We start from the raw sequence: 15619 nt of genomic DNA on the forward strand, positions 1-15619 counted from the left end.
GGACAAATTGTCCCAGGACCAAATGTCCCAGGACAATTGTCCCCAAGACAACTCTACCTACATCACATACCTTTGCCCCCTCGATAGTCATCCTCCCTTCTGATTGCCTTCCCTTCCAATCCTCCTCTTCTCACTCGCATCCGTTGCTCGTATCATTCTTCCTTACGCTCTTACACATCTATAAAACGAATTAGAGACCCCTCAATAACTAAAACTCTACCTACATCACATACCATCGATCCCTTGATATTCCTTCTCCTCCCTGCCTGCTTGTTCCTCTTCTCCCTCGCGCCCCATCTCCTTGTCATTGTTCCTCCCATCCCTATGCCCCTAAGAAAACTAATTAGAAATATGTAACACAATTAGGAACCATTATATACCTATCAGTATTGACTCTGCCCTAACATTGCCCCTATACACATTAACAAAGCCGCACAACTCCTAAACAATTGCACGGCACTTATCTGACATCCTCCAGGAACACCCTGTTTACAAAAAGGGAGAAGGCAAAAGGCACAGGAGAAGGCAAAAGGCAAAGGGAGAAGGCAAAGGCAAAGGGAGAAGGCAAAAGGCAAAGGAAAAGGCAAAAGGCAAAGGGAGAAGGCAAAAGGCAAAGGGAGAAGGCAAAAGGCAAAGGGAGAAGGCAAAAGGCAAAGGGAGAAGGCAAAACGCAAAGGGAGAAGGCAAAAGGCAAAGGGAGAAGGCAAAACGCAAAGGGAGAAGGCAAAAGACAAAGGAGAAGGCAAAAAGCAAAGGAGAAGGCAAAAGGCAAAGGGAAAAGGCAAAAGGCAAAGGGAGAAGGCAAAAGGCAAAGGGAGAAAGCAAAAGGCAAAGGGAGAAGGCAAAAGGCAAAGGGAGAAGGCAAAAGGCAAAGGAGAAAGCAAAAGGCAAAAGGAAAAGGCAAAAGGCAAAGGAGAAGGCAAAAGGCAAAGGAGAAGGCAAAAGGCAAAGGGAAAAGGCAAAAGGCAAAGGGAGAAGGCAAACGGCAAAGGGAGAAAGCAAAAGGCAAAGGAGAAGGCAAAAGGCAAAGGGAGAAGGCAAAAGGCAAAGGAGAAGGCAAAAGGCAAAGGGAGAAGGCAAAAGGCAAAGGAGAAGGCAAAAGGCAAAGGAGAAAGCAAAAGGCAAAGGGAGAAGGCAAAAGGCATAGGAGAAGGACAAATTGTCCTAGGACAAATTGACCCCAGGACAAATTGTCCCCAGGACAAATTGTCCCCACGACAAATTGTCCCCAGGACAAATTGTCGCAGGACAAATTGTCCCAAGACAAATTGTTCCAGGACAAATTGTCCCAGGACAAATTGTCCCAGGACAAAATCTCCCAGGACAAATTGTCCCCAAGACAAATTGTCCCAAAGACAAATTGTCCCAGGACAAATTGTCCCAGGACAAATTGTCCCAAGGACAAATTGTCCCAGGACAAATTGTTCAAGGACAAACTGTCCCCAGGACAAATTGTCCGCAGGACAAATTGTCCCAGGACAAATTGTCCCAAGACAAATTGTCCCAGGACAATTTGTCCTGGGGACAAATTGTACCCAGGACAAATTCTGAATAAATGCAGAATTAATTCTGAATAAATGCAGAATTAATTCTGAATTAATGCAGAATAAATGCGGAATTTATTCTGAATTAATGAAGAATTTATTCCGAATAAATGTAAAATTTATTCTGAATTAATGCAGAATTTATTCTGAATTAATGCAGAATTTTTTCTGAATTAATGCAGAATTTATTCTGCATTAATCTAGAATAATTTCTGCATTAATGCAGAATTTATTAAGAATTAATTCAGAATTTATTCTGAATTAATGCAGAATTTATTCTGAATTAATTTAGAATTTATTCTGAATTAATGCAGAATTTATTCGGAACTAATGCCGAATTTATTCTGAATAAATGCGGAATTTAAACTAAATTAATGCAGAATTTATTCTGAATTAATGCAGAATTTATTCTGAATTAATGCAGAACTTATTCTGAATAAAAGCAGAATTTATTCTGAATTAATGCAGAATTTATTCGGAACTAATGCCGAATTTATTCTGAATAAATGCGGAATTTATTCTGAATTAATGCAGAATTTATTCTGAATTAATGCAGAACTTATTCTGAATTAATGCAGAATTTATTCTGAATAAATGTAGCATTTATTCTGAATTAATTCAGAATTAATTCTGAATTAATGCAGAATTTATTCTGAATTAATGCAGAATTTATTCTGAATAAAAGCAGAATTAATTCTGAATTAATGCAGAATAAATGCGAAATTTATTCTGAATTAATGCAGAATTTATTTTGAATGAATTCAGAATTTATTCTGAATTAATGCAGAATTTATTCTGAATTAATGCAGTATTTATTCTGAATAAATGCAGAAGTTATTCTGAATTAAAGCAGAATTTATTCTGAATTAATGCAGAATTTATTCTGAATTAATGCAAAATTAATTCTGAATAAATGCAGAATTAATTCTGAATTAATGCAGAATTAATTCAGAATTTATTCTGAATAAATGCAGAATTAATTCTGAATTAATGCAGAAAAAATGAGGAATTTATTCTGAAGTAATGCAGAATTTATTCTGAATTAATGCAGAATTAATTCTGAATAAAAACAGAATTAATTCTGAATTAATGCAGAATAAAAGATCGTGAACTTACGTAGACAAGGTGCTTCAGCTTTCTTTTCAACATTCTATATTCTTTACGAGAGCTACGCTGCCATGAAGCATCCATGATCGTATGTAAGGTGAAGAAAACGACAGGCGCTCCGTCGTGAGTCGACGATACGTCGGCGATCGTTCTAAAAGATCGCTCGTACACCCCGAAACGCCATGACGACGAAAAACTTAGCAATAACCGTTCAGAACGTGAAGGAACACGACAAGAAGTCGATCAAGAACCTCAAACTCGCTCGCTAAGCGATGCACAGGAGACGAACGACGAGAAGGGCTTTTCGAGTGTAACGCGCGCTAAAACTTCGCGAAAAAATCTCACATTCTCTGAATAAACACAGAATTTATTCTGAATTAATTCAGAATTTATTCTGAATTAATTCAGAATTTATACTGAATTAATGTAGAATTAATGAAGAATTAATGAAGAATCTATTCTGCATTAATTCAGAATAAAATTCAGCATTAATTCAGAATAAAATCTGCATTAATTCAGAATAAATTCTGCATTAATTCAGAATAAATTCTGCATTAATTCAGAATAAATTCTGCATTAAATCAGAATTAATTCTGAATTAATGCAGATTTTATTCTGAATTATTGCAGAATTAATTCGGATGAAATGCAAAATAAATTCTAAATTAATGCAGAATAAATGCGGAATTTATTCTGAATAAATGCAAAATTGATGCAGAATTTATTCTCAATTATTGAAGAATAAATGCGAAATTTATTCTCAATTAATTCAGAATTTATTCTGAATTAATGCATAAATTATTCTAGATTAATGCAGAATTTATTCTGAAATAATGCAGAATTTATTTTCAATTATTGCAGAATTATTTCTGAATAAATGCAGAATTAATTCTTAATTAATGCAGAATAAATCGGGAATTTATTCTGCATTAATGCAGAATTTATTCTGACTTAATGTAGAATTTATTCTGAAATAATGCAGAATTTATTCTCAATTAATGCAGAATTTATTCTCAATTAATGTAGAATTAATTCTGAATAACGGATATCTCCTGCAATAAATTACAGCGAAATTACAGGGGTTAGCCAACGGGTATCTCCTGTAATAAATTACAGCGAAATTACAGGGGGTTAGCCAACGGGTTTCTCCTGTAATAAATTAAGGCGAAATTAAAGGGGGTTAGCCAACGGGTCTCTCCTGTAATAAATTACAGCGAAATTACAGGGGGTTAGCCAACGGGTCTCTCCTGTAATAAATTACAGCGAAATTACAGGGGGTTAGCCAACGCGTATCTCCTGTAATAAATGACAGCGAAATTACAGGGGGCTAGCCAACGGGTTTCTCCTGTAATATATTACAGCGAAATTACAGTGGGTTAGCCAACGGGTTTCTCCTGTAATAAATTACAGCGAAATTACAGGGGGTTAGCCAAAGGGTATCTCCTGTAATAAATTACAGCGAAATTACAGGGGGTTAGCCAACGGGTATCTCCTGTAATAAATTACAGCAAAATTACAGTGGGTTAGCCAACGGGTTTCTCCTGTAATAAATTACAGCGAAATTACAGGGGGTTAGCTAACGGGTATCTCCTGTAATAAATTACAGCGAAATTACAGGGGCTAGCCAACGGGTCTCTCCTGTAATAAACTATAGCGAAATTACAGGGGCTAGCCAACGGGTCTCTCCTGTAATAAATTACACCGAAATTACAGGGGGTTAGCCAACGGGTTTCTCCTGTAATAAATTACAACGAAATTACAGGGGGTTAGCTAACGGGTATCTCCTGTAATAAATTACAGCGAAATTACAGGAGGTTAGCCAACGGGTATCTCCTGTAATAAATTACAGCGAAATTACAGGGGCTAGCCAACGGGTCTCTCCTGTAATAATTTACAGCGAAATTACAGGGGGCAAGCCAACGGTTCTCTCCTGTAATAAATTACAGCGAAATTACAGGGAGTTAGCAAACAAGTCTCTCCTGTAATAAATTACAGCGAAATTACAGAAGGTTAGCCAACGGGTCTCTCCTGTAATAAATTACAGCGAACTTACACGGCCTAGCTAAGGCCCTGAAGATAAAGTTGAGAGCCTAAACTTTCATTCTAAGGACCTGAAGATAAAGTTGAGGGCCTAAATTTTGATTCTAAGGACCTGAAGATAAAGTTGAGGGCCTAAACTTTGATTCTAGGGACCTGAAGATGAAGTTGACGGCCTAAATTTTGATTCTAAGGACCTGAAGATAAAGTTGAGGGCCTAAACTCTGATTCTAAGGCCCTGAAAATAAAGTTGAGGGCCTAGACTTTGATTCTAAGGCCCTGAAGATAAAGTTGAAGGCCTAAACTTTGATTCTAAGGCCCTGAAGAGAAATTTGAAGGCCCCAACTTTGATTCTAAGGGTCTGAAGTTAAAGTTCAGGGCCAAAACTCTGATTCTAAGAACCTGAAGATAAAGTTGAAGGTCTAAACTTTGATTCTAACGGTCTGAAGTTAAAGTTCAGGGTCAAAACTCTGATTCTAAGGACCTAAGATAAAGTTGATCGCCTAAACTTTGATTCTAAGAGCCTGAAGATAAAGTTGAGGGCCTAAACTTTTATTCTAAGGGCCTGAAGATAAAGTTGAGGGCCTAGACTTTGATTCTAAGGACCTAAAGATAAAGTTGCGGGCCTAAACTCTGATTCTAAGGCGCTGAAGATAAAGTTGAGGGCCTAGACTTTGATTCTACGGCCCTGGAGATAAAGTTGAGAGACTAAACTTTGATTCTAAGGACCTGAAGATAAAGTTGAAGGCCTAAACTTTGATTCTAAGGACCTGAAGATAAAGTTGAGAGACTAAACTTTGATTCTAAGGACCTGAAGATAAAGTTGAGGGCCTAAACTTTGATTCTAAGGCCCTGAAGATAAAGTTGAACGCCTAAACTTTGATTCTAAGGGCCTGAAGATAAAGTTGAGGGCCTAAACTCCGATTCTAAGGACCTGAAGATAAAGTTGAGAGACTAAACTTTGATTCTAAGGACCTGAAGATAAAGTTGAGGGCCTAAACTTTCATTCTAAAGGCCTGAAGATAAAGTTGAGGGCCTAGACTTTGATTCTAAGGACCCGAAGATAAAGTTGAGGGCCTAAACTCTGATTCTAAGGCCCTGAAGATAAACTTGAGGGCCTAGACTTTGATTCTAAGGCCCTGAAGATAAAGTTGAAGGCCAAAACTTTGATTCTAAGGCCCTGAAGAGAAATTTGAAGGCCCAAACTTTGATTCTAAGGGTCTGAAGTTAAAGTTCAAAGCCAAAACTCTGATTCTGAGGACCTAAGATAAAGTTGATGGCCTAAACTTTGATCCTAAGAGCCTGAAGATAAAGTTGAGGGCCTAAACTTTTATTCTAAGGGCCTGAAGATAAAGTTGAGGGCCTAGACTTTGATTCTAAGGACCTGAAGATAAAGTTGAGGGCCTAAACTCTGATTCTAAGGCCCTGAAGATAAAGTTGAGGGCCTAGACTTTGATTCTAAGGCCCTGAAGATAAAGTTGAAGGCCTAAACTTTGATTCTAAGGCCATGAAGAGAAATTTGAAGGCCCAAACTTTGATTCTAAGGGTCTGAAGTTAAAGTTCAGGGCCAAAACTGTGATTCTAAGAACCTGAAGATAAAGTTGAAGGTCTAAACTTTGATTCTAACGGTCTGAAGTTAAAGTTCAGGGTCAAAACTCTGATTCTAAGCACCTGAAAATAAAGTTCAGGGCCTAAACTCTGATTCTAAGGACCTGAAGATAAAGTTGAGGACCTAAACTTTGATTCTAAGGATTTGAAGATAAAGTTGAGGGCCTAAACTTTGATTCTAGGGACCTGAAGATAAAGTTGAGGGCCTAAACTTTGATTCTAAGGCCCTGAAGATAAAGTTGAGGGCATAAACTTCGATTCTAAGGCCCTGAAGATAAAGATGAGGGCCTAAACTTTGATTCTAAGGCCCTGAAGATAAAGTTGAGGGCATAAACTTCGATTTTAAGGTTCTGAAGATAAAGATGAGGGCCTAAACTTTGATTCTAAGGTCCTAAAGATAAAGTTAAGGGCTTAAACTTTGATTCTAAGGAGCTAAAGAGAAAGTTGAGGGCCTAAACTCTGTTTCTAAGGCCCTGAAGATAAAGTTGAGGGCCTAAACTTCGATTCTAAGGCATTGAAGATAAAGTTGAGGGCCCAACGGGTCTCTCCTGTAATAAATTACAGCGAAATTACAGGGGCTAGCCAAAGGGTCTCTCCTGTAATAAACTACAGCGAAATTACAGGGGGTTAGCCAACGGGTCTCTCCTGTAATAAATTACAGCGAAAGTACAGGGGCTAGCCGAAAGGTCTCTCCTGTAATAAATTACAGCGAAATTACAGGGGCTAGCCAAAGGGTCTCTCCTGTAATAAACTACAGCGAAATTACAGGGGGTTAGCAAACGGGTCTCTCCTGTAATAAACTACAGCGAAATTACAGGAGGCTAGCCAACGGGTGTCTCCTGTAATAAATTACAGCGAAATTACAGGGGGTTAGCCAACGGGTTTCTCCTGTAACAAATTAAGGCGAAATTAAAGGGGGTTAGCCAACGGGTCTCTCCTGTAATAAATTACAGCGAAATTACAGGGGGTTAGCCAACGGGTCTCTCCTGTAATAAATTAAAGCGAAATTACAGGAGTTAGCTAACGGGTATCTCCTGTAATAAATTACAGCGAAATTATAGGGGGTTAGCCAACGGGTTTCTCCTGTAATAAATTAAGGCGAAATTAAAGGGGGTTAGCCAACGGGTCTCTCCTGTAATAAATTACAGCGAAATTACAGGGGGTTAGCCAACGGGTCTCTCCTGTAATAAATTACAGCGAAATTACAGGGGGTTAGCCAACGCGTATCTCCTGTAATAAATGACAGCGAAATTACAGGGGGCTAGCCAACGGGTTTCTCCTGTAATATATTACAGCGAAATTACAGTGGGTTAGCCAAAGGGTTTCTCCTGTAATAAATTACAGCGAAATTACAGGGGGTTAGCCAAAGGATATCTCCTGTAATAAATTACAGCGAAATTACAGGGGGTTAGCCAACGGGTATCTCCTGTAATAAATTACAGCAAAATTACAGTGGGTTAGCCAACGGGTTTCTCCTGTAATAAATTACAGCGAAATTACAGGGGGTTAGCTAACGGGTATCTCCTGTAATAAATTACAGCGAAATTACAGGGGCTAGCCAACGGGTCTCTCCTGTAATAAACTATAGCGAAATTACAGGGGCTAGCCAACGGGTCTCTCCTGTAATAAATTACAGCGAAATTACAGGGGGTTAGCCAACGGGTTTCTCCTGTAATAAATTACAACGAAATTACAGGGGGTTAGCTAACGGGTATCTCCTGTAATAAATTACAGCGAAATTACAGGAGGTTAGCCAACGGGTATCTCCTGTAATAAATTACAGCGAAATTACAGGGGCTAGCCAACGGGTCTCTCCTGTAATAATTTACAGCGAAATTACAGGGGGCTAGCCAACGGTTCTCTCCTGTAATAAATTACAGCGAAATTACAGGGGGCTAGCCAACGGTTCTTTCCTGTAATAAATTACAGCGAAATTACAGGGGGTTAGCCAACGGGTCTCTCCTGTAATAAATTAGAGCGAAATTACAGGGGCTAGCCAACGGGTCTCTCCTGTAATAAATTAACGCAAAATTACAGGAGGTTAGCCAACGGGTCTCTCCTGTAATAAATTACAGCGAAATTACAGGGGGTTAGCAAACAAGTCTCTCCTGTAATAAATTACAGCGAAATTACAGGGGGTTAGCAAACAAGTCTCTCCTGTAATAAATTACAGCGAAATTACAGGGGGCTAGCCAACGGGTCTTTCCTGTAATAAATTACAGCGAAATTACAGGGGCTAGCCAACGGGTCTCTCCTGTAATAAATTACAGCGAAATTACAGGGGCTAGCAAAAGGGTCTCTCCTGTAATAAATTACAGCGAACTTACAGGGGCTAGCCAACGGGTCTCTCCTGCAATAAATTACAGCGAATTTACAGGGGATAGCCAACGGGTCTCTTCTGTAATAAATTACAGCGAAATTAAAGGGGGTTAGCCAACGGGTCTCACCTGTAATAAATTACAGCGAAATTACAGGGGCTAGCCAACGGGTCTCTTCTGTAATAAATTACAGCGAAATTAAAGGGGGTTAGCAAACGGGTATCTCCTGTAATAAATTACAGCGAATTTACAGGGGGCTAGCCAACGGGTCTCTCCTGTAATAAACTACAGCGAAATTACAGAAGGTTAGCCAACGGGTCTCTCCTGTAATAAATTACAGCGAAATTACAGAGGCTAGCTAACGGGTATCTTCTGTAATAAATTACAGCGAATTTATAGGGGCTAGACAATGGGTCTCTCCTGTAATAAACTACAGCGAAATTACAGGGGGTTAGTTAACGGGTCTCTCCTGTAAAAAGTTACAGCCAAATTACAGGGGGCTAGCCAACGGGTCTCTCCTGGAATAAATTACAGAAAAATTACAGGGGCTAGACAACGGGTCTATCCTAATAATAAATTACAGCGAAATTACACGGGGTTAGCCAACGGGTATCTCCTGTAATAAATTACAGCGAAATTACAGAAGGTTAGCAAACGGGTCTCTCCTGTAATAAATTACAGCGAACTTACACGGGCTAGCTAAAGCCCTGAAGATAAAGTTGAGAGCCTAAACTTTCATTCTAAGGACCTGAAGATAAAGTTGAGGGCCTAAATTTTGATTCTAAGGACCTGAAGATAAAGTTGAGGGCCTAAACTCTGATTCTAAGGCCCTGAAGATAAAGTTGAGAACCTAGACTTTGATTCTAAGGCCCTGAAGATAAAGTTGAAGGCCTAAACTTTGATTCTAAGGCCCTGAAGAGAAATTTGAACGCCTAAACTTTGATTCTAAGGGCCTGAAGATAAAGTTGAGGGCCCAAACTCCGATTCTAAGGACCTGAAGATAAAGTTGAGGGCCTAAACTTTGATTCTAGGGACCTGAAGATGAAGTTGAGGGCCTAAATTTTGATTCTAAGGACCTGAAGATAAAGTTGAGGGCCTAAACTTTGATTCTAGGGACCTGAAGATGAAGTTGACGGCCTAAATTTTGATTCTAAGGACCTGAAGATAAAGTTGAGGGCCTAAACTCTGATTCTAAGGCCATGAAGATAAACTTGAGGGCCTAGTCTTTGATTCTAAGGCCCTGAAGAGAAATTTGAAGGCCCAAACTTTGATTCTAAGGGTCTGAAGTTAAAGTTCAGAGCCAAAACTCTGATTCTAAGGACCTAAGATAAAGTTGATGGCCTAAACTTTGATTCTAAGAGCCTGAAGATAAAGTTGAGGGCCTAAACTTTTATTCTAAGAGCCTGAAGATAAAGTTGAGGGCCTAGACTTTGATTCTAAGGACCTGAAGATAAAGTTGAGGGCCTAAACTCTGATTCTAAGGCCCTGAAGATAAAGTTGAGGGCCTAGACTTTGATTCTAAGGCCCTGAAGATAAAGTTGAAGGCCTAAACTTTGATTCTAAGGCCATGAAGAGAAATTTGAAGGCCCAAACTTTGATTCTAAGGGTCTGAAGTTAAAGTTCAGGGCCAAAACTCTGATTCTAAGAACCTGAAGATAAAGTTGAAGGTCTAAACTTTGATTCTAACGGTCTGAAGTTAAAGTTCAGGGTCAAAACTCTGATTCTAAGCACCTGAAGATAAAGTTGAGGGCCTAAACTCTGATTCTAAGGACCTGAAGATAAAGTTGAGGGCCTAAACTTTGATTCTAAGGATTTGAAGATAAAGGTGAGGGCCTAAACTTTGATTCTAGGGACCTGAAGATAAAGTTGAGGGCATAAACTTTGATTCTAAGGCCCTGAAGATAAAGTTGAGGGCATAAACTTCGATTCTAAGGCCCTGAAGATAAAGATGAGGGCCTAAACTTTGATTCTAAGGCCCTGAAGATAAAGTTGAGGGCCTAAACTTCGATTCTAAGGCATTGAAGATAAAGTTGAGGGCCCAACGGGTCTCTCCTGTAATAAATTACAGCGAAATTACAGGGGCTAGCCAAAGGGTCTCTCCTGTAATAAACTACAGCGAAATTACAGGGGGTTAGCCAACGGGTCTCTCCTGTAATAAACTACAGCGAAAGTACAGGGGCTAGCCGAAGGGTCTCTCCTGTAATAAATTACAGCGAAATTACAGGGGCTAGCCAAAGGGTCTCTCCTGTAATAAACTACAGCGAAATTACAGGGGGTTAGCAAACGGGTCTCTCCTGTAATAAACTACAGCGAAATTACAGGAGGCTAGCCAACGGGTGTCTCCTGTAATAAATTACAGCGAAATTATAGGGGGTTAGCCAACGGGTCTCTCCTGTAATAAATTACAGCCAAATTAAAGAGGCTAGCCAACGGGTCACTCCTGTAATAAACTACAGCGAAATTACAGGGGCTAGCCAACGGGTCTCTCCTGTAATAAATTACAGCGAATTTACAGGGGGTTAGTAAACGGGTCTCTCCTGTAATAAATTACAGCGAAATTACAGGGGGTTAGCAAACGGGTCTCTCCTGTAATAAATTACAGCGAAATTACTGGGGCTAGCCAAAGGGTCTCTCCTGTAATAAATTACAGCGAATTTACAGGGGGTTAGTAAACGGGTATCTCCTGTAATAAATTACAGCAAAATTACAGGAGGTTAGCCAACGGGTCTCTCCTGTAATAAATTACAGCGAAATTACAGGGGGTTAGCAAACAAGTCTCTCCTGTAATAAATTACAGCGAAATTACAGGTGGCTAGCCAACGGGTCTTTCCTGTAATAAATTACAGCGAAATTACAGGGGCTAGCCAACGGGTCTCTCCTGTAATAAATTACAGCGAACTTACAGGGGCTAGCCAACGGGTCTCTCCTGCAATAAATTACAGCGAAGTTACAGGGGGCTAGCCAACGGGTCTCTCATGTAATAAATTACAGCGAATTTACAGGGGCTAGCCAACGGGTCTCTTCTGTAATAAATTACAGCGAAATTAAGGGGGGTTAGCCACTCCTGTAATAAATTACAGCGAAATTACAGGGAGTTAGCAAACGGGTATCTCCTGTAATAAATTACAGCGAATTTACAGGGGGCTAGCCAACGGGTCTCTCCTGTAATAAACTACAGCGAAATTACAGGGGGTTAGCCAACGGGTCTCTCCTGTAATAAATTACAGCGAAATTACAGAGGCTAGCTAACGGGTATCTCCTGTAATAAATTACAGCGAATTTATAGGGGCTAGCCAATGGGTCTCTCCTGTAATAAACTACAGCAAAATTACAGGGGGTTAGTCAACGGGTCTCTCCTGGAATAAATTACAGCCAACTTACAGGGGGCTAGCCAACGGGTCTCTCCTGTAAAAAGTTACAGCCAAATTACAGGGGGCTAGCCAACGGGTCTCTCCTGGAATAAATTACAGCGAAATTACAGGGGCTAGACAACGGGTCTATCCTAATAATAAATTACAGCGAAATTACACGGGGTTAGCCAACGGGTCTCTCCTGTAATAAATTACAGCGAACTTACACGGGCTAGCGAAGGCCCTGAAGATAAAGTTGAGAGCCTAAACTTTCATTCTAAGGACCTGAAGATAAAGTTGAGGGCCTAAACTTTGATTCTAAGAGCCTGAAGATAAAGTTGAGGGCATAAACTTCGATTTTAAGGTTCTGAAGATAAAGATAAGGGCCTAAACTTTGATTCTAAGGTCCTAAAGATAAAGTTAAGGGCTTAAACTTTGATTCTAAGGAGCTAAAGATAAAGTTGAGGGCCTAAACTCTGTTTCAAAGGCCCTGAAGATAAAGTTGAGGGCCTAAACTTTGATTCTAAGGCCCTGAAGATAAAGTTGAGGGCATAAACTTCGATTCTAAGGCCCTGAAGATAAAGATGAGGGCCTAAACTTTGATTCTAAGGCCCTGAAGATAAAGTTGAGGGCATAAACTTCGATTTTAAGGTTCTGAAGATAAAGATGAGGGCCTAAACTTTGATTCTAAGGTCCTAAAGATAAAGTTAAGGGCTTAAGCTTTGATTCTAAGGAGCTAAAGATAAAGTTGAGGGGCTAAACTCTGTTTCTAAGGCCGTGAAGATAAAGTTGAGGGCCTAAACTTTGATTCTAAGGCCCTGAAGATAAAGTTGAGGGCATAAACTTCGATTCTAAGGCCCTGAAGATAAAGATGAGGGCCTAAACTTTGATTCTAAGGCCCTGAAGATAAAGTTGAGGGCATAAACTTCGATTTTAAGGTTCTGAAGATAAAGATGAGGGCTTAAACTTTGATTCTAAGGAGCTAAAGATAAAGTTGAAGGCCTAAACTCTGTTTCTAAGGCCCTGAAGATAAAGTTGAGGGCCTAAACTTCGATTCTAAGGCATTGAAGATAAAGTTGAGGGCCCAACGGGTCTCTCCTGTAATAAATTACAGCGAAATTACAGGGGCTAGCCAAAGGGTCTCTCCTGTAATAAATTACAGCGAATTTACAGGGGGTTAGTAAACGGGTATCTCCTGTAATAAATTACAGCGAATTTACAGGAGGTTAGCCAACGGGTCTCTCCTGTAATAAATAACAGCAAAATTACAGGAGGTTAGCCAACGGGTCTCTCCTGTAATAAATTACAGCGAAATTACAGGGGGTTAGCAAACAAGTCTCTCCTGTAATAAATTACAGCGAAATTACAGGTGGCTAGCCAACGGGTCTTTCCTGTAATAAATTACAGCGAATTTATTGGGGCTAGCCAATGGGTCTCTCCTGTAATAAACTACAGCAAAATTACAGGGGGTTAGTCAACGGGTCTCTCCTGGAATAAATTACAGCCAACTTACAGGGGGCTAGCCAACGGGTCTCTCCTGTAAAAAGTTACAGCCAAATTACAGGGGGCTAGCCAACGGGTCTCTCCTGGAATAAATTACAGCGAAATTACAGGGGCTAGACAACGGGTCTATCCTAATAATAAATTACAGCGAAATTACACGGGGTTAGCCAACGGGTCTCTCCTGTAATAAATTACAGCGAACTTACACGGGCTAGCGAAGGCCCTGAAGATAAAGTTGAGAGCCTAAACTTTCATTCTAAGGACCTGAAGATAAAGTTGAGGGCCTAAACTTTGATTCTAAGAGCCTGAAGATAAAGTTGAGGGCATAAACTTCGATTTTAAGGTTCTGAAGATAAAGATGAGGGCCTAAACTTTGATTCTAAGGTCCTAAAGATAAAGTTAAGGGCTTAAACTTTGATTCCAAGGAGCTAAAGATAAAGTTGAGGGCCTAAACTCTGTTTCTAAGGCCGTGAAGATAAAGTTGAGGGCCTAAACTTTGATTCTAAGGCCCTGAAGATAAAGTTGAGGGCATAAACTTCGATTCTAAGGCCCTGAAGATAAAGATGAGGGCCTAAACTTTGATTCTAAGGCCCTGAAGATAAAGTTGAGGGCATAAACTTCGATTTTAAGGTTCTGAAGATAAAGATGAGGGCCTAAACTTTGATTCTAAGGAGCTAAAGATAAAGTTGAAGGCCTAAACTCTGTTTCTAAGGCCCTGAAGATAAAGTTGAGGGCCTAAACTTCGATTCTAAGGCATTGAAGATAAAGTTGAGGGCCCAACGGGTCTCTCCTGTAATAAATTACAGCGAAATTACAGGGGCTAGCCAAAGGGTCTCTCCTGTAATAAATTACAGCGAATTTACAGGGGGTTAGTAAACGGGTCTCTCCTGTCATAAATTACAGCGAATTTACAGGGGGTTAGCCAACGGGTCTCTCCTGTAATAAATTACAGCCAAATTACAGGAGGTTAGCCAACGGGTCTCTCCTGTAATAAATTACAGCGAAATTACAGGGGGTTAGCAAACAAGTCTCTCCTGTAATAAATTACAGCGAAATTACAGGTGGCTAGCCAACGGGTCTTCCCTGTAATAAATTACAGCGAAATTACAGGGGGTTAGCAACTCCTGTAATCAATTACAGCGAAATTACAGGGGGTTAGCAAACGGGTATCTCCTGTAATAAATTACAGCGAATTTACAGGGGGTTAGCCAACGGGTCTCTACTGTAATAAATTACAGCGAATTTACAGGGGGCTAGCCAACGGGTCTCTCCTGTAATAAACTACAGCGAAATTACAGGGGGTTAGCCAACGGGTCTCTCCTGTAATAAATTACAGCGAAATTACAGAGGCTAGCTGACGGGTATCTCCTGTAATAAATTACAGCGAATTTATAGGGGCTAGCCAATGGGTCTCTCCTGTAATAAACTACAGCAAAATTACAGGGGGTTAGTCAACGGGTCTCTCCTGGAATAAATTACAGCCAACTTACAGGGGGCTAGCCAACGGGTCTCTCCTGTAAAAAGTTACAGCCAAATTACAGGGGGCTAGCCAACGGGTCTCTCCTGGAATAAATTACAGCGAAATTACAGGGGCTAGACAACGGGTCTATCCTAATAATAAATTACTGCGAAATTAAACGGGGTTAGCCAACGGGTATCTCCTGTAATAAATTACAGCGAAATTACAGAGGTTAGCTAACGGGTATCTCCTGTAATAAATTACAGAGAAATGACAGGGAGTTAGCAAACGGGTATCTCCTGTAATAAATTACAGCGAATTTACAGGAGGCTAGCCAACGGGTCTCTCCTGTAATAAACTACAGCGAAATTACATGGGGTTAGCCAACGGGTCTCTCCTGTAATAAATTACAGCGAAATTACAGAGGCTAGCTAACGGGTATCTCCTGTAATAAATTACAGCGAATTTATAGGGGCTAGCCAATGGGTCTCTCCTGTAATAAACTACAACGAAATTACACGGGGTTAGTCAACGGGTCTCTCCTGGAATAAATTACAGCCAACTTACAGGGGGCTAGCCAACGGGTCTCTCCTGTAAAAAGTTACAGCCAAATTACAGGGGGCTAGCCAACGGGTCTCTCCTGGAATAAAATACAGCGAAATTACAAGGGCTAGACAACGGGTCTATCCTAATA

General features: G+C 40.2%; 2 protein-coding genes across 2 annotated transcripts in view; both read right to left on the minus strand.

Annotated features, from left to right (window-relative positions):
- LOC136195866 (uncharacterized) overlaps nucleotides 1-2993 on the minus strand; it is a 31373-nt gene extending 28380 nt beyond the window's left edge. Inside the window, exons 1-2 of the mRNA XM_065985358.1 lie at nucleotides 2860-2993; nucleotides 2661-2802 (exon numbers count right to left, since the gene is read on the minus strand). The gene's annotated coding sequence lies outside the window, so the exon portion shown is untranslated. The remainder of the gene's footprint in view (nucleotides 1-2660; nucleotides 2803-2859) is intronic.
- LOC136196245 (serine/threonine-protein phosphatase 6 regulatory ankyrin repeat subunit A-like) overlaps nucleotides 1-15619 on the minus strand; it is a 61314-nt gene that overhangs the window by 17304 nt on the left and 28391 nt on the right. The gene's annotated exons all lie outside the window — the stretch shown is intronic.

This window comes from Oscarella lobularis, chromosome 15 (assembly GCF_947507565.1).
Source record: "Oscarella lobularis chromosome 15, ooOscLobu1.1, whole genome shotgun sequence".
NCBI classification, from domain to species: domain Eukaryota; kingdom Metazoa; phylum Porifera; class Homoscleromorpha; order Homosclerophorida; family Oscarellidae; genus Oscarella; species Oscarella lobularis.